At 48.4% G+C, this 20,000-nt stretch overlaps 1 protein-coding gene across 1 annotated transcript in view; it reads right to left on the reverse strand.

Moving 5' to 3' along the window:
* hs6st1a (heparan sulfate 6-O-sulfotransferase 1a) overlaps positions 1 to 20,000 on the reverse strand; it is a gene marked incomplete at both ends in the record, with an annotated part of 110,532 nt that overhangs the window by 9,306 nt on the left and 81,226 nt on the right. The window lies entirely within an intron of this gene.

Raw genomic sequence — 20,000 nt, forward strand, 5'->3', positions numbered from 1 at the left:
TCGCACACAAACAAGCGCTCACTCACACACACACACGCATGCACACACACAGACACAGACACAGACACAAAGACCCATCTTTTCACAGGCGTAGAGAGGTAATTGGGCCAGTTCAGTACACAGTGTCATGGCAGTGCCAGAAGAAATGCTGCTCTGAACCTGCTAAAGTAGGAAAGAGAGAGATGGAGAACCATGCTGCTTTCCTCCGGCATTGGTAGGGAGGGAGAGAGAGGAGGAGATTGAGGGGTAGAAATCTCTAGAGAAGAGGATCCGACCATGAGGGGATAAATCAGAGTGTACCGAGCGCCCAATGCACGCACACACACACACACACACACACACACACACACACACACACACACACACACACACACACACACACACACACACACACACACACACACACACACACACACACACACACACACACATTGAGAAAACAAACAAAACACACACAGACAGAGAAAAAAAAACAAAGACACAAAGAAAACACACAAAACACACACAGACATAGAAAAAAAAAACACACACATAAATATATAGACATCCAGTACAAAAAACATAAAGAGAGTCATTTAAATTGTCTGTGTGTGTGACACATTTTGTTCACAAAAACGCTGAAAAACAGCATCCACGATGGTCATACAGGATGCAGTGACATGGTTGATTCATTTGTGTGTGTGTGTGTCAGGATGAGTGGAGACTCAAGTTCATTATTTAAGTGCTTTCTGTGCAGAGGCGCAAATGTGTTCACTATGATGGCTGCCACGGCGATGTGACAGCAGATCGCTTGATTGCGCATGTATGACATGGAAAACACACACACACACACACACACACACACACACACACGTGCACATGCCCGTGCACGTGCACACACACACACACACACACACACTCACACAGCACAAGTTGGAGAGCGTGTGTTCCTCAACTCATTCATCTCTATTTGTGTGGACATTACAAGTGGCAGGTATCCCAGAATCCATTTGTCGGAGTGGCAGACAATGCGGGGAAAAGACAGAAAGAATAAAAAGAAGAGAGACAGGTAGGGACAGAGAAAGAGAGAGAGAGAGAGAAAGAGAGCAGATATAATAAAAAAAAGAGAAATACTGAAAAGGAAACAAGTGGAAAAAGAGGTATGGGTCCACAGTCATGGCCACTGGCACCGCTTGACAACACTCCTCCTCTGAAAACAACACTCCATAGACAACACTCCTCCTCTGAAAACAACACTCCATAGACAACACTCCTCCTCTGAAAACAACACTCCATAGACAACACTCATCCTCTGAATACACCACTCCATAGACAACACTCATCCTCTGAATACACCACTCCATAGACAACACTCCTCCTCTGAAAACACCACTCCATAGACAACACTCATCCTCTGAATACACCACTCCATAGACAACACTCCTCCTCTGAAAACAACACTCCATAGACAACACTCCTCCTCTGAAAACACCACTCCATAGACAACACTCATCCTCTGAAAACACCACTCCATAGACAACACTCATCCTCTGAATACACCACTCCATAGACAACACTCCTCCTCTGAAAACACCACTCCATAGACAACACTCATCCTCTGAATACACCACTCCATAGACAACACTCATCCTCTGAATACACCACTCCATAGACAACACTCCTCCTCTGAAAACACCACTCCATAGACAACACTCATCCTCTGAATACACCACTCCATAGACAACACTCCTCCTCTGAAAACAACACTCCATAGACAACACTCCTCCTCTGAAAACACCACTCCATAGACAACACTCATCCTCTGAATACACCACTCCATAGACAACACTCCTCCTCTGAAAACAACACTCCATAGACAACACTCATCCTCTGAATACACCACTCCATAGAAAACACTAAAAAAAACCCATTCAGCATCATCAGACCAAAAGAAAAAAGAGAGAGTTCGCCCGGAACTCTCTCCATCTAACACTCTTTTTTTCTCTCTCAGTGTATACGTCTTTCCATTCCACCTCTCTGTAGAGAAAGGCAGGCCTGCTTCAGCCATGGCCAAGCCCTGGAGTCTCAGTGTTGGCACTGGCAAGAGGGCGTTGAGGCCTGGCACAATGCTGACAGTCGGACTAGTGAAAGAGAGCTGACACTCAATGGCGGACTGACTGAAAGGGACTCCTTTCACCGTGGCGGCAGTGGCGTAAAACGATTGAGTGAGCCTGTGAATGAGTGACAGCTCCAGAGCAGGCATTGATCGCTCGGTGGCTCTCAGACGCCCGTGGAAGCGATGGTGGTGGTGGCTGAATGGCAAGAGGTGCGACAGGCATTCGCTCAGCCTTGAGGGTGGCCAAGCCTGACTTATGTGGTAGAGAGATGCACCAGGGCATGCATACGAACACACACACACACACACACACACGTGCGCAAACATGGGCATAAACATACACAAAAACACACACATACTAAAAAACGCAGAACGCCGATGTGCACAAACAAACAAACAAACAAATACATACAAATATGTAGAGCCATATGCACACCCACACACAACTATCCCAGCACAAGACAGAAAGCAGACAAACACACATGCACACACACAGAGTCTAATGTAGCTACGCACACAGACAGAGCTCCTCATATACATGATGTGGGCTAGCACTGCGGCACACCTGCGCCGTCATGTGCGGAAGTGACACAAGACACAGCCTCCAGCACCGCACTAATGGACACACACAAACTCTCTGTGTAAAAAAACAGAGCTAGAGCAGCTAACACACAAATGTAAATACACACAAGCATGGCACATACACACACGTGCACACACACACACACACACACACTCACACACACACACACACCAAATACACACATGACTTCATAGTCACTTTGTAAGCTTTGTGCCTCTTATGGACCCCTTCCCACTTCTAACCTCCTCTCCCATCAGGCCCGGTCTCCAGCTCTGGCCACAGTCAGTGTGCTCGTGCATGTGGAGACCAGTGCTTAGTGCGGAGCAGCAGGACTCTCATGGGTAACCTTTCAGTCAGCTGTCAGCTGTCGATCAAGCTCTCCTCGGATTAGAAGACAGGGAAGGGCTGAGTTGCACTGAAAGCCAAGGCTCATGGCAGACGTGTACGCACACACATATTCACACACACACACACACACACACACACGCGCACACACACATCACCTCTACCAGGAGAAACACTGAACCTGAGCGACGTGGATCCACTGCTGATCGGGCTCTCCAGTGTGCCTGAGTGTCTTTTGCAGGTTTTGCCACTGACGGTAAACCTAGCCTTGACAGGGCCAGCGATTTGTATACGCTTCTCTTTCTGTTACTCGCATAACTGAAGGAGCCACCCTGGGTAGGGGCCTCTGCAAATGAGAGCAAAGCATCCTTCTCCTTCTCCCTCCATCTCTTCTCTCTCTTTCTCTCTCTCTCTCCCTTTCTACCTCCCTCACTCACTCTATGTCCTGTGGGGGCCATTAGAGAGGCCGTGTGGCTGGGTGGTAAATTAAGTGGGGGGGGGCACGCAGGCGAGGGCCCTCGTCAGTGCTGGGAGCCGCTGACAGAGAGTTCATTATACACTTAAACAGCCGTGTGACTATCTGCCAGCCACCACCAGGGCCGCCGCCACAGCCACAGCCACAGCCACAGCACGCTCAAGGCCCCGCAGAATGGACCAGGAAAGCTAATGAGCTCCGACGATGGGACAGTGCTAGCACGCTTTGTGTTGTGCTGCACAACATTTTGACCCTCTGTCCTGCATCCCGCATACTGAGATCATTTACTGCATTTTCATTGGTTTCTACTCTCTCTAATGGTGCTACGTCAAAAGCCAATGGCTGATAAGAGAGCAGTGAAGGCAGTCATCTAGAGGCTCTAACCTCCCTAATTTTGTACTTGTTTTTTTGTAAAAGTAAAAAATAGCATCTGTGACCTGTATTTTTTTTTTGGCCTAACTGTCCCACACAAACGTATTACTCGTCCCACATTTGGACCGGTTAGAACCTGTAATCTATAGAACAGGAGGCATTCCTTCACACCTCCCCCCGTTACATAAAAGCATCTCATGAGACACAAACATTGACATGCACAGCAACATCGACATCAACAGACAAACATATAGTCTTGTCACTGAAATCCATGGAGCCTTTTTGTCTCCCTTGATCCAATTACGTGCATTAGCACACCAGGCCTCTGACTCCCACTGGATATCTATATAAATGCATTCATGTGTTACTAAAACCTGTCATCGCCGACACCAGCCTCCTTTCCTGAGCCCTCCGTCAGAACAGACGGTGCCATGAACATGTCATAGCATAGCATCATATCCTGCAATAAGTCATCATGACAAATGGTGACTAAATGACACGCCAGTATCATATTACCATCATGACAAGTCGTCACAACAGCTCTCAGAATCTTGGACCCTATGTCGCATGTTTATATGCTCTCCGAGCATCTGATCTGACCAATGTCATGACAAGTACTGGCAATGGTCACAGACATGACGCTGATTTGCTACCGGAGATGGGACTGTCACGATAGCTTCTGACGGGATGTGCCACCTGCCACAACATGGTGACGCCAGTCTTATGACAGGGCGTTACTTTCACAGCTGTGACTGGGTAAAGGGGGAAGGTGAGAGCTCTGAGTCAGGAGGTGTGGAGGTTCACTTCACTCACCTTTACATGCAGCAAAGAGTGGAGGGAGCCGAGAACATGGACCAGCAGGAGGATTAGGAGCAGCAGGAGGAGCATGAGGAGGAGGAGGAGGAGGAGGAGGAGGGAAGAAATCCATGGAGTCAGCAGCAGGGCAGTTACATGTGGAGAGAGGGAGAAAGAGAGAGAGAAAGAGAAAGAGGTAAGAGAGGGAGACAGAGTGAGAGAGAGAGGAGGTGGGAGAGAGAGGGTGGAAAGAAGCAGGGGGTAGAGAGACAGAGAGAGAGGAGGGAGGAAGGTAGAGAATTTCAATTAGCTTCACAGTACTGTCAGTGGAGCTGGGCTACAAGCCGGGATGATTTATCAAAGTTATTGCTTCTCCCGGTAATGAGAAAACATGTCACACACCCAGCTTGCTGAGATGACAGGAGAGAAAAAAAAAGAGTAACGAGAGAAGAACGCAGGAGGGAAAAAAAAGTTCTTTTGTCTAAGAGGCGAAGGGGAAACAAACTGGAGGCAAACAACTCATTGCCATAATGAAATTCTGCCGTCTTTTCAAAGCACATACAACCGTAAACTCCCTGTGCACGGATGTTGGTGCAGAATGCAGGTCAAAACACAGATTTCATTTCCCCAATCCACATGTCACTTGACATAAAGAGAGTTTTGCATGGCAAGGTCCTCTGGCTGTCTTTCTCTGCCTCAATGAGGAGACATGCAGTAAACCGTAGATCCTGTGCAATTAGCCCACATTGACAACGGATAATAGGACTAAGGACAGCATAATTTTCTAGACATAACTACATGCTGCAACTGCATAACTGGTCCATAGACAAGTTCTCATATAGGTTGTATCTACTCCTCCTGTGAGTGAGTGAAGAGTAGAAATTGTGTAGTATGTGTGTGTGTGTGTGTGTTTGTTTGTGTGCATGCGTGCATGCGAGTGTGTGCCTGTGTGAGTGTGCATACATGTGTGTATGTCTGTGTGTGTGTGCAAGTTTGTGTGCGTGTGCACATGTGTGTGGGTGTGTGTGTGTGTGTGTGTGTGTGTGTGTGTGTGCCCCTCAGGCAGGCCCAGCAGGCTGGTGGGGACTGATGTGCTCTGGGCCCAGTGGCGGTAACTGTAACTCCTAATCTCTGAGCCCAGCCATGCACACAGCCAATCGATGAGGCCATCAGCCTGTGCTGATTCGGCCAATGAAGCGTCGCAGCAGTACTGTCTCGCCTCGCAGCTTGCACATACACACACACACACACACACACACACACACACACACACACACACACACTACACCAGCAATGTTCGCATTACAGTGCACACACACACACACACACACATACAAACACACAACCACTTGCTGGTCAGGAGTCAGGCTGTACAGCACACCTAATTCTCTGTCTCCCTCACACACATTTTTTTCTCTCTCTCACTCTTTCTGGTCCATTTTAACGTTCTCTCTCTCTCTAAAACAGGGGTCTCAAACTCAAATTACCCGGGTGCCGAGGAGCGTCCAGTCTGGTCATTGGGGGCCGGATTTTACGGGGTGGCCCTTTTAAATCAATGTAACATTTATTTTTTTATCAATCGAACTTGGCGGGCCGGATAAAATCGTTTGGGGGGCCCGAGTTTGAGACCCCTTGCTCTAAAGCTTTCCTTTTTTCTGTCTCTCTTCCCGTGCTTTTGTACGTTTGGCTTCTCTGTCTGTTTGTTAGTGTCTCGTCATTTCCATGTTGTCTCTTGACCTTCAGTTGTTCCTTCCTCTGCAGTGCCTCCATGCGTCTCTGCCATTCCACTTCGCTCTGTGTAATGTGGCCCTTTCTATACAAACGATACAGGGCTATGACAGGCACATTTCAAAGATCTAGTGCTCTCTCTTCTCCTCATCACCTCTCTGTTATTCCTCTGTAATCACAGTAATCACGCCCAACACCACACGTTCCTTAACCAACCCGTTCCCAAGCACACCTGGCTCTACCCGCCTCTAAACAAAAACAATAGTCGTGCCAGAAGTCCTCTCAGACAGCCTATCTTTATTCTTAATTTTCCTATGGACTCTATAAAGCAGCAGCAGTAGCGCTAAAGTATGATTTAGGTGCCACTGATCAGCCTCCCGCTGTGACATCAGGGAATGGGAGAGAGGATGAAAGGACGTCCCCTCCTGAGACAGGCACAGACGCCATCTCTCCATCACTAAGAGGACGGGGCCCAGATAAACGTGCTGCATCAGGCTCCAGCCCGAACAAAGAGAGCACCTTGTCTGAGGAAACAGCCTCCAGGGACACCTGCTCTCAATGAGAACAAAACTGAGAGAGAGAGAGAGAGAGAGAGTGTGGGATGCATAAACAAAGAATAAGTAATTGAATGAGAGTTGGAGGAGAACTGGGGAGGGCAGGGGAGTGTGTGTGTGTGTGTGTGAAACAAATGCGGAGAGAAAAGAAACCTAGACAGAAAGGTTAGAGAGAGAGAGTTAGTAAAGAGAGGTGAGATGTTGCCTCAGCAGTTCTGTCTCTTGTCTGACCTGACAGCCTTCAGACATACACATACACCCACACACTGCCCTGATGCTTATTCAGGAAGGGCTCACGTGGCGCTAGGGGTCCACACCATGACTGCTTCTCAGCGTGAACCGTCTGGAAAAGGTGGAATCACTTTTCAAAGTACATGCCCCCATCAGCTTCTCCCCAGCTCCTGCTGTCTCTTAAAAGTCTTACAAGTGTGTTGATGGTCTGCTCTGCCAGCTAAAGACTAGCCTGCAGGTTAGCTCGGCGAAAGCAGAATGAAGTGTTGTTGTGTTGTTGAGATGAATATCCCCCCGTAGCTAAACAGGTAGAGATAGGAGCTATGTAGCTATATCAAGGCCATGGGTCTCAAATGCCTGTTTTCCAAAGAAAGTACCGGACTGAAACTGACTGCAATATAGTGCTGTGGAAGTGAACAATAATGTTCAATGATGTTCAATGCTCTCATCAGAGCCGCAGAGACTGAGGGCTCATGTGTGTGATTGTGTTTGTGCAATGGTGTGTGTGATGGTAAGTTTCACAGTGTGTGTGTGTGCGTGTGATGGTCAGTGTGATGGTGTGTATGCGATGGTGTGTGTATGATGGTCAGTGTCATGGTGTGTGTGATGGTCAGTGTGATGGTGTGTGTGTGTGAGATAGTCGTTGTTATGGTGTGTGTGTGTGTGTGTGTGTGATGGTCAGTGTTATAGTGCATGAGTCAGGTCAGAGAGCAGAGATTGTGCGTGTAGAGGCACCCAAGAGACACATGGTTTTGAGATGTAACCCGTGTTGCGCTGCGCTGAACTGAGCTGAGTTGAGCTGATCTCCCCTCTATGGCCTCCTGCTCTCCTCCCGGCCCACACCGTCCGCATCTGACTCCCACCCTGGCTCTCACGGCGGGATTACAGCTCATTGGACATCAATCCCAGCGGCTTTGTCCGACAGGGCCAAAATAATGGATAGCTCCAGACACGGCCAGAGCCTGATATCTCTGGCTTTATCACATCCCTTCACATGGAGCACTCCTCCATGACAGCTCAACCAGAACCCGAAATGTGTGTGTGTGTGTGTGTGTGTGTGTGTGTGTGTGTGTGTGTTTGTGTGTTTGTGTGTGTTTGCGTGCATGTATGTGTGTGTGTGTGTGTGTGTGTGTGTGTGTGTGTATGTTTGTGTGTTTGTGTGTGTTTGCGTGCATGTGTGTTTGCGAGCATGTGTGTGTGTGTGTGTGTGTGTGTGTGTGTGTGTGTGTGTGTGTGTGTGGAGGAAAATTGTCCTGAAAGGGATACTGTACTTGAGAGGCCTTTGGATTAGGAGACACACTTTCTCCCCTTCAGGATCCCTTGGTGGGCCTTTGGTAGTGATATGGTGTGGTGTTTTACCAGGTCCTAGTAAACAAAAGCAGACCCCCCCCCCCCCCCCCCCAACACACACACACACACACACACACACACAAACATGCACAGAGACACACACACACAGACACAGACACAGACACAGACACAGACACACACACACACACACACACACACACACACACACACACACACACACACACACACACACACACAGACACACACACCCAACACAGCTGCGACCCACTTCCTCTTTTTAATCCAGCAACATACAACAATAAAAAAACTAAAACAAACAAAACACACCACTTAATTCATGTGTCCTCTCTCAGCCAAATAACAGCCCTTTTTTTAAAAGCATACAGCAATGTGTGATAGATTAGTGCACAGAGAGTTGAACAGATGAGAATCTCTCTCTGAGGAAAAGTCTCATCATGTGATGCAAGAGAGAGATGGAGAGAGAAGTGGAGAGAGATGGAGAGAGAGGTAGAGAGAGATGGAGAGAAGAGGTGGAGAGAGAGGTGAAGAGAGAGATGGAGAGAGAGGTGCACAGAGAGATGGCGAGAGAGGTAGAGAGAGATGGAGAGAAGAGGTGGAGATAGATGGAGAGAGAGGTGGAGAGAGAGATGGAGAGAGAGGTAAAGAGAGTGATGGAGACTAGTGGTATGTTCCCCTGAGGTTAGAGTTGCAACCCTGTGTGGAAGACCTTGATGATACAGAGAAGGTGGTTCTGACTGTCTCTAGCAACTCCCCAATGCCCCATCCTCAGACACTGATGGGCAAGCCCTAGAGACATTCACTGGTACACCTGTGCATCTCGATGCGGAGAACTACTGTATGTGCAAAGAGGCACAGCAGAGATTCAGAGGGTGTTACATGTTTATCCATCACACCCACAGAGGCCTTTGAAGTGTCTCTGCTCTCAGGCAGCATCAGGACCGATGTTGGGACATAGGGGTAGAGGGTAGGGTGGGCCGGGCACTTTCAAAGGGCTCAAGATCTGCCTCACATTACACTCATGGGCAGGATTAGGGCTGGGAAGAGTGTGTCTGACTCCATGATGTGTGTCTTTTGTCTATGTGTCTGTTCCTGTCTGTATGTCTCTCTCGCTCCCTCTCACTCTCTCATACACACTGGGCATGACCTTCCTACCCCACATGCAGGCTGAGAGGTATCACTTACTGGCCCGTCTCCAGAGGCCAGGGCAAGAAGTGACAGCACTGCCTCTCCTCTTTCACACTCTCTGCTACCCGCTATCTCTGGCACACACACACACACACACACACACACACACACACACACACACACACACACACACACACACACACACACACACACACACACACACTGTCCTATTTTCATTTCCTAACACTCACACACAGCCAGACACACACTCACACACTCACACACACACACACACACACACACACACACACACACACACACACACACACACACACACACACACACACACACACACAGCCAGGCACACACTCTGATGTAAACTCCCAGACACACTTTCACACTCTCTCCCTCTCTCTTTCACACACTTGCCTCACATGCCAATTACACACTGACTGGGCAGTGGGGCTTTGACCTCAGAGGGGGCTTTGACCTCACAGCTATGACAGAGGGAGGAGAGATGGGAAGTGGAGAGGAGGAGAGGGGAAAAAAGGAAGTGAGGTTATGAGAAAGAGGAGAAGAGAAGAGAAGACAAGCACATACAAAGAATGGAATATTTGAAAAAGAGAGGTGAGAAAATGGAAGGCAAAAATATAAGAGGGACAGATCAAGAGAGGCAAGGGAGGAAGAGATAACCTACAGACTAACGGGAGGGGATATGAGGAGAGACAGACAGAGAGAGAGAGAGAGAGAGAGAGAGAGAGAGAAAGATAGATAGAGAGATGATGATACACAAGAGGAGGGGAAGAGGGCCAATCATGCATATTAAGGCTACCTCCCTCCCCTCTCTCCTTTCTTTCTCTCCTTTAGAAGGAGAGATGTTTGAGAGAAATGCAGTAGAACTGGAAGACTGACCAGAGCAAAAGACAGAGAGAGGGGGAGAGAGAGGGAAAGAAACATGGTGAGCACATCCCACAGCTCAGGCCCCGTCTCCTCTGTGAACCACAGAGCACCAAAACGAGAAGCACAAAGGCATAAGCACATACGCATGCACACACACACATGCATGCATACACACAGGCACACACACATGCGCGCGCACACACACACACACACACACACACACACACACACACACACACACACACACACACACAGGCACACACGCACAGGCATACATGCATGCACACACATACACATGCACACACGCATACACACACACACACAGGATACAAGAAAAACCATTTCAAAAAGAAACAGTGGATGTGTGTATGAGTGTGTGTTTAATGTCAAAAAGATTTCTGAACCAAAACCCTGTGTGTGCATGTGTATGTACGTAAATGTGAGAAGGAATTCTATACAAACTCTCCCTCTGAATGTGTGTGTGTGTGTGTGTGTGTGTGTGTGTGTGTGTGTGTGTGTGTGTGTGTGTGTGTGTGTGGTTTGAGCCGTCTGTTTTATTTGACATGTTATCTGTTATCAGCAGGAAACACACACTGTCCATACCCCATTGGAGTAAATAATCCTTCCTGCCCTGGGACAAAAAGCAGGCTTTCCCATCCATCTCTTACCCACACCCAAACCCAACCCCACAACAACCCCCCCCCCCCCCCCCCCCCCCCCCCACACACACACACACCCTCTAGACAGTGCATCCCCAAACACAAACTTTGCATGCCATTTGCCACTCACACAACGCCTACACCCGCACATGGCGTGTATGGTGCGGTGTGTTAAATATGAATGCATGTGTGCTCGAAAACAGGTTCCCAGGGCCTTGATCTTATGCAAAACAGCAGAAACATGCTGAAGAACTATGGAATATATTCACTGGTCACACACACACACACACACACACACACACACACCCTCCTCTTAGCCGCATGATAGAACTTAGGGGAAACACTCCTGAGGATATGAAAGCAGCGGAGCCTGCAGGATATGAACGTGAGATCTAACTGTCTCTCTTGTTTTTCTCACTCTCCCTCTCTTTCTGATCATGCCTCCATCTTTCTTTCAATATCCCTCTTTCCCTCTCTGCCCCTCCTAGTCTCTCTTTCTCTTCCTCTCGATCCCCCCGTCTCCCTTCCCACTTTATGTGTCTCCCCCCCCCTCTCTCTGTCACTCCTTCCCTCCCTCTGTGTCTGCGCTGCAGGTAACACATACCTCCCAGTCAGACTGTTGGATAATTGGTCCTGGGGACCTCGTTAAAAGAGCCATTTTTAAACGTTTTCTGCATAACAACACTGTGTTTTTCTCCACCACCTCTAGAATAATGATGGCGGTTTATTTGCAGTGTTCCTGCGCGCTCACACTGGGTTACGGGGCAAACATGCGCCAGGGGTTGGATCAGACCAGGGATGGAAGACTCAATTAGGCCACAGTGTGTGCTGCAGAGCCATGTGAAACACAGCACAATGCAGAAGAGCCTGAGAGAGAGAGAGGGAGAGAGAGGTAGAGAGAGAGAGAGGGGAGAGAGAGAGAAAGGTGGTGAGAAAGTGGAGAGAGATAGAGTGGAGAGGGAGAGGGAGAGAGAGAGAAAGTGGAGAGAGAGGTAGAGAGAAAAAGAAGGAGTGTTTGTGAACCTGTTCCTATGTCTGTGTATACATGGGCACATGTATATGTGTGTGTACATTATGTATGCTTGTGTCAGGGAATATGTTTGATGTTAGTGCACAAGTGTTTTGTATGCACCTGTGAGTGTGAGAGTGTCCCCACTGCCCACTATTTCTCCTCTGTTTAGGGCTTATGATTGCGTTGCCTTTGGACACAGCCGGGTGGAAAAATGGGCTTTTATCAGGCACTCGAGAGCAATCAGTCAGTCATGTGTAATCTTACCGGTCTGAAATCAATGAGGCACACATATCTTGCTGCTAGTGCCTTTTTATTACCATCACTCTGTCGCGCACACACACACACACACACACACACACACACACACGCACACACACACACAAACCGACACACACACACACACACACACACACACACACACACACACACACACACACACACACACACACACACAAACCGACACACACACACACACACACACACACAAACCGACACACACACACACACACACACACACACACACACACACACACACACACACACACACACACACACACAAAGTGGCTTATAATTACCAAAATTCGCACTACTGCTTGTTGGAGAATGGAAGAAAGAGGGACTCGGAAGAAAAGCCATTGTCTAGGCGGCCACTAAAACAACGATCCCGAACCACTCTGGCTTCAATAACAATGCACACGGGCCCATGCAGGGGAGACAGAGAGAGAGAGGGAGGTAGAGAGGGAGAGAAGAAGGGAGAGAGGAGGAAGGAGAGAGAGAGAGAGGGGGTAAAAAGATGTATGAAGAGCAACAGAAAGCCAGGGATTGCATTATGTTTTCATCTCTCTCTTTTAGAGATTTGCAAGTGAAATAAGATCCCTGCCAAAACAGAGCAGGTCTGAATTCAATGGAAAAGAGCAGCAGGCCACACACACAAACAAACACACACACACACACACACACACACACACACACACACACACACACACACACACACACAGAGACAGAAAGAGAGAGAGAAAGAGACACAGACAATGACACCGACAGAGACACAGACAGACAAGGAAACACAAAAATGCACACGCGCACACACACACACACACACACACACACTCTATTTCTGTAGGGGACAGAAAAAAAAGAGAGGGAGGGAGGGAAGGGGAAGGGGAAGGAGCAGTGAAAGGTTGAGTAGTAGAGAGGGTAAAGAGAGGGTGAAAGAGATAAAGAGAGAAAAGAGATTGATAGAGAGAGGAAGGGAGAGAATGAAAGAGATTGAGAATGAGAGAAATGAAGAGAGATGTAATGAGAGCGAAGAAAGTATAGAGTGAGAGTGCAAAGGAGAAACATGGAGGGAGGGAGGGAGAGAGCAAGGGATATGGAGGAAAGGGCAGCACATCTCAGTGATTTCGATGAGACCGTCTCATCCTGTAGTCTGCGGTTTAAATGTCAGAACTCTCCAGAAAATCCCCCAGAAAAGGAGAGACAGAAAGAAAGAAGCGAAGGAGAGACAAGGTGAAGAGGTGAGTCGTGTCCATCTCTTCTGCTCCAGACCCACTCAGGCAAAACACAGCAATGATGCTGCCAACGTTTGTGTGTGTGTGTGTGTGTGTGTGTGTGTGAGTTTGTGTCAGTCTGTCTGACGGACAGAACGTTCTGGAAGGCGATGAGACGGCATGGAAACACTGAGGGACACTTTCGATGAGAGCTTGTAGAGCCAATAAGCGAGCCAATAAGTGACAGCTGTCAACGCCCAGTGGGGAGTCCAGCTCAAGTGATGAACACGCCCGATTTAAAACTTTAATTAAGCCTGAAATACCAGCTCCGCCTCAGCCACCCACAACCTCTGCTTCACTCCTCTCACCCCATCACTCTAAATCACCCTCACAGTATGTGTGTGTGTGTGTGTGTGTGTGTGTGTGTGTGTGTGAGAGAGAGAGAGATAAAGAGATTGTGTTATGCAGTATTAAGTATAAAGAAAAGATGTAAATACATAAACACACAGATAAACCAACACACACACATACACTCATACAATTTTTTTTTTTTAACATTCCTTCACACTGAAACACATCTACAGTCAAACATACAGAACCAGACAGACAGACAGACACATGCGCACACACACACACACACACGCACACACACACACACACACACACACACACACGCACATGTGTGTCATATTGAATGAGAAGCATACTTCTCATTATTCCTCTTCTACCTCAGGTTGAGTTCTTTCCACCTCTCTTTCCCCGATGCAGAGGCAGGAAGAAAGACAAGCCCTCACCCTCTCCCTCTCTCTCCCCCTTCTCTCCCTCTCTCCCTAGCAGCAGCCTAGCTCTCAGCTCTGCCAGAGCTAAGCAGCTTATTTATTTGGCCGGGAAGATAAGTTAATCCAAAAAAACATATTTACACATGTGGGGAGACAGGGAGGAGGAGAGAATGGGAGAGGAAGAGGAAAGAAAGACTGATAGGAAGGGAAGACAGAGAGACAGCTGGTTCTGAAACTCACGGAGCGATGCACACCAACCATGCACAGCAACACTTCAGCTAGTCTTGGTTCAGAGACTGAGAGTTAGTTCAAGCTGGGACGCAAACACACACAGAACTCCGAACGTTAGTAAGACAGACAGACAGACAGTCTGACAGACAGACATCACCAGCGCTGGGTGACAGACAGGGGGAAGGCGCTGCCAAATAACCCTCAAGTGGACTCCCTCTGGAGTGCTTACTCAAGCTCCAGCCCAGATGCAAGGCTGAGAAAAGAGAGGAAAAACAATGACTGTTACTCATTTCACAAAACACACACCTGCGACTGAAAACTGTCGACTCTGTTGCCAAAGCAGACATGCACGTTGTCTCCGTGGGCCAGAATGGCCCCTGTGCAGCCTTATTCAGTCCTAAAGCTGCTTGTTAAAGGCCAACAATCTTTTTCTGCATCTCAAATCAAAAGCTGAACTGCCATGCATGGGTTATATTTAAGCAATAAGGTTCGAGAGGCAGTACGGTATCGTCAATAATGTACTTGTTCGAGGGAGTTGTTAGGCCCGACGCGCAGCGGAGGGCCGGCAAACCCTCGAACAAGTACATTATTGACAATACCGTACTGACTCGAGTACAAAAAGCTACGTGTGTTTCAATGGGTTTTTGGTCTAAGTGCTAAAAGTCACCTACAAATAATATTCGAGACTTTCAGTAAAGACTTTCAATACTCTGCAACATTTGCGTAGCACAGAAACAACTAACCGAGTCAATTTAGATATATAAAAAGTCGTATAGATAGCTTAATTCACATGAAACATTCCCCACTACATTAGCCACAACACGCCGCCATCTTGGATAGATATTTCCTTTTGAGTGCGCACTGATATGGAACGCTCAGGTAAATGAAAACAGGTCGTACAGTTACTATACCGTTGAATATAGCACACCCCGGAACTAACTCTCAGAATGGTGGATTCCATCTACCAGTGTTATAATGCTCTATATTAAAGCTCAATGAGCATGTTAGGGTTCCAAAGTTCTATCTCTTTAAAAGCTCTTCACAGAGTATTCCTCCTCCCCACTCAACGCAACCGCTCCCTCTTCTAGAAAATAAATCAGAAAAAAAGGGGGATGGGGGCGCAGTTTGCTACAGGCGACACTATTAATGAGATTAGCCTGGCCTGTCATCTGCCCCCGCCCCCCCCCCCCCCGCGCACACCCCGAGGGCTAACTTGCCAGCTGAAGACCACTATCTGTCCCCACCAGCCACACAAAGTAACACAAAGACTTGAACAATGTTGACAGAGAATACAGACATTGGTGATAAATACACATGAACAAACGCAAAGACAATTCAACACACACACACACACACACACGCACACACACACACACACACACACACACACACACACACACACACACAATGTGGAAAGAGAGAACACAGACATTCACACACAGGGTGCCAGCAAAGGGGTGGGCATGTGACAGACTGGCACTCCTTCTTAGGAGAACTAGGTAAGGCAGAGCTTTCTTTCTTTCTTTCTTTTTGTCCATGCAGCTAATCCTGGCGTTCACCAGCTCTCTAGGTGCCAGCCAGCATATGAACCGGACACAAAGGGCACACACACGTTGCTCTAATGTTCTGCTAAAGACGTACACTGTGTGTTACAAAACCAACACACACCTGTAAACACTTACAGACTGGGCAGATGGAGGAGCAGAATCCCTGAAGGAATGCAATACTGAGGCCAAGAGAGAGAGAGAGAGAGAGAGAGAGAGAGAGAGAGAGAGAGAGAGAGAGAGAGAGAGAATGGAAGACACAAAGACACCCTCTAACAGGAGGCCCCCTCCAAACAATAATCCCCATGATATATGTGCCAAAAAAATGGCAATTATTGTTGTGATTTTAAGGATTGGCAATAGAGACTTAATGTATTGCGAAACACTGCAATTCATCAACTTTTTTGAATTTAGCATGAGCATAGCTTGGAGGCACAATAAATCAACATTGACAATTTGAATAAACAAAATGAGTAGACTGGTACTTGATATCTGATTTGATAGAAATAAAACAAGTGTCCTTGTGTCTGCCTCGTCTCTCCTGTAAGTCTCATTCTAGTCCCGTTTCCTGTGAGTGTCATTTATGTCTCATCCCTCTGCACCGGCGCCTCAGTCAGACTGCAGGTGTGGGACGTCGTCCTCTGGCCATGGGACCCGCCTGGCGTACGGCTCAAGGGCAGCTTCACTGCTGTCCATAACTCATGCAGACAAACAGAGACTTGCAGTGGGACATGAGCGGAGAGGATGCTGGGAAAAGACGCTGACATTAGGACATTGGAGAGAGAGAGAGAGAGAGAGAGAGGGATAGAGAGAGAGGGATGGATGGATGGCATGAAGGCAGTTTGCTTTTAAAGACACCCCTCCCACACACACACACACACACACCCCCCCCCCCCCCCACCCAGCCCTACCCCCTCCGTAAAGCTGGCCGTCACGCGCCGACAAACACAAATATGAGAAATAAAACACCTGGCGGTATTAACAGCCCTAATCACAGCCCTCCATCACCAGCGGCCCCGGCTGCCATTAAAGCAGACATGCACAGAAACGCTGAGGTCATGTCCCATCAGGCTTAGTCCTGCCCAGTGCATTATGGGATATAATTAAACTTCGAAAAAAAATAGCTGATTTCAATGTTGTTGTCAACTGTTGCGAAAAATGTATTTCCTGTTTTTTCTTTGATTTCCACCGGTAATCCTGTGCACAGCTCACAGCGGCTTGCTTGACTGCACCTCGAATCAGCACACTGGAGCGTTAAAGCAACAGTACAAGCAGGAATGCAGCGTCAACTTTGCTAACCTAACAACACAAAACTTTATTTTAAGAAGACAAATAACACACATCTGCTCCTTTGGATACTGGCCTACACACTCTCTGCTCTGTTTATTGTCGGCATAAAAACAGACCACGGCCCAGCTTACAGCTTTTTGATTGTTGACACTGTCTTATCTTCCGTGATCCACCCGGCATGAGGAACACCTGTGCGGCCCCTCTCTCCACTCCCGTCTCCCTCTCGCCTCCTCTTCCATCCCCGCCTACGGGCAGCCGTGCTGCGATGCGCCGAGGCCGTGAGCCATCAGTACAAACACACATCATCAAAAGGGACGGCATCAGAGCGCCGGCTGCCGACAAGTCCGGGCGCAGTGCTCTTACAGTGAGTCATGTAGCATTCACCACACACACACACACACACACACACACACACCTCCTCTCTGTAAACCTCAGCAAGAGACAGAGATGCATCAGCCCACCAAGGCCACATAAAGAGCATAGCTCTTGTTCTTCAAGTGCTCTCATCAGAAGAAAGAAGAAAAGAGACAGTATGAAGGCCCACGGGACACCGAGAATTCAGGGATCTTTGGATGGTGTTGGTGTTACGGGGTGGACTTGGAACCGGAGAGACCAAACACACCCATGCAGAGATAAAAAAAACAACTCACCGCTCAAGGATATACAAAGATATCAACCAGAACCCAGAGACACACCATCATAAATAACAAACCAGAGACACTATCATAGATATAATTGTATCTGTAAAATGGGAGGAAGCTAACAGGATCCATAAGGGTTTCCAGCGTGTCTGCCTAACAAAGCCAAATGGGGAAAATATACTATTTGCTGCAGTCTGTCTCATGGGATACAAACCGATCAATAGAATTACTGAATGCATTTGCTGGAATTGATAGGCTGATCGGATCGGACCCCTGATTGATTTGCACGTCTTTTTACCCCTCTCCTCTCATCCTTTCCTAGACGCCTCCACTCCTTCTCTTTCTCCCTCTCCCTCTCTCTTAGTCTGGTGTCTGTCTGGAGCATTAATGAGCTGCCCTAGCCTGGATACCTCTCTCCCTCTCCCTCTCTCTCTCCCTCTCCCTCTCCCTCTCTCTCCCCCTCTCCCTATCTCCCTCTCCCTCCAGGTGGTTGGCAGGCCCCTTAGACAGGAACAGCCCCACTGCAGTGCATCCAGACATCTGCTCACAGACAGGCAATCCCCCTCCCTCCCTTCCACCATTTCCATCTCCAGCCTTCAGGGCACGGCGCTGCGACTTCTGAGTGGGCCGCCGGTGGTTTGGCGCTTTGGCAGAGGAAGGACTGCACAAGATTGCGTTCTCTAGTGTCGGCTTCCTCCTTCACTGCCGCCCAAGCCAATCGATGGGGCGCCCTTAGCCGGAGGCCTCAGACAGAGTCGGCAAGAGGCGGAGAGAGCAGGGGAAGGACTGCAGTTTAGATGGGAGGAAGAGAGGAGAGACAGAGAGAAGGGGAAGAGAGGAGCAAGAAGTGGAGCTGGTGGAATAAGGAAATACCTGTGACCAAGACAAAGAAACTGGGTTACTAAGAAACTGGAGATGAAGTGACAAAAGTAGAAAATGAATGAATAAAGAAAGTCATACAGGGAAGACAATACCCAGAGCCACTCAAAAAAAGAGCAGAGCATTCAAAGAAAGAAAATAAAACCGCCAAAACAAAGCCAGTAAAAAAGAAAACTGAGCTGCAGTCCGTCCTTGAGCTGGGCTGAGTGTCAAAAGGAACACAACTGCTCAGACCTGGAGCAATGGGAACAAGAGGAAGAGAAGGAGAAGGAGGACAGTTTGCCTGTTCTCACACCTCTCCCTCCAGCAACCACCCACTCATTCGCACATCGCTCCCCCAGATAGCTACGGCGCTGAGAGGGCAGCGACTCGCGGCTATCCCCTGGTGGAGCCCTGAGATTCGGTGATGGATGAGGTGTTGATGACTAACTCTCCCTCGGTGGCAGGGAGTGAGTGGGAGAGCAAGCGGACAACTTGAGAGAAGGAGAAACACACAGAGGGAAAGAGAGAGAGAGAGGCGCGAAACACCATCCACAGGGTTGATTCCCCTTCTGGATGCGCAGCGCAGCGGCATCTTGGGTACGCACTAAAAGAAAGCATCGCGTGACAAGGGCCAAAATGGAGGAGGGGGGGGGGGGGGGGGGGGGAAAGGCCTTGGTGACATTCTCACATTGAATGTGTGCTCGATATGTGTCACTCAGCGAGGGAAGTGAGTCACGCGTGACACAGACAGACAGACAGAACCCCGGCTCAGAGTGCCGCATCCAATCCCAGACACACTCCAAACAACACTCTCCTCGCTAGTGACCTTTTAAACGCCACTTGCGAACATGTGACTAATGTGTGGTTCTGTCCTCGAGCCGTGATTACAGAACCACTCCGATGCCAAACACGATTTGTTTATTAACGTCTCCGACCGCTATCGATGGCTACGGAGTCT

The sequence above is a fragment of the Sprattus sprattus genome (assembly GCF_963457725.1).
Source record: "Sprattus sprattus genome assembly, chromosome: 4".
Lineage (NCBI taxonomy): Eukaryota > Metazoa > Chordata > Actinopteri > Clupeiformes > Clupeidae > Sprattus > Sprattus sprattus.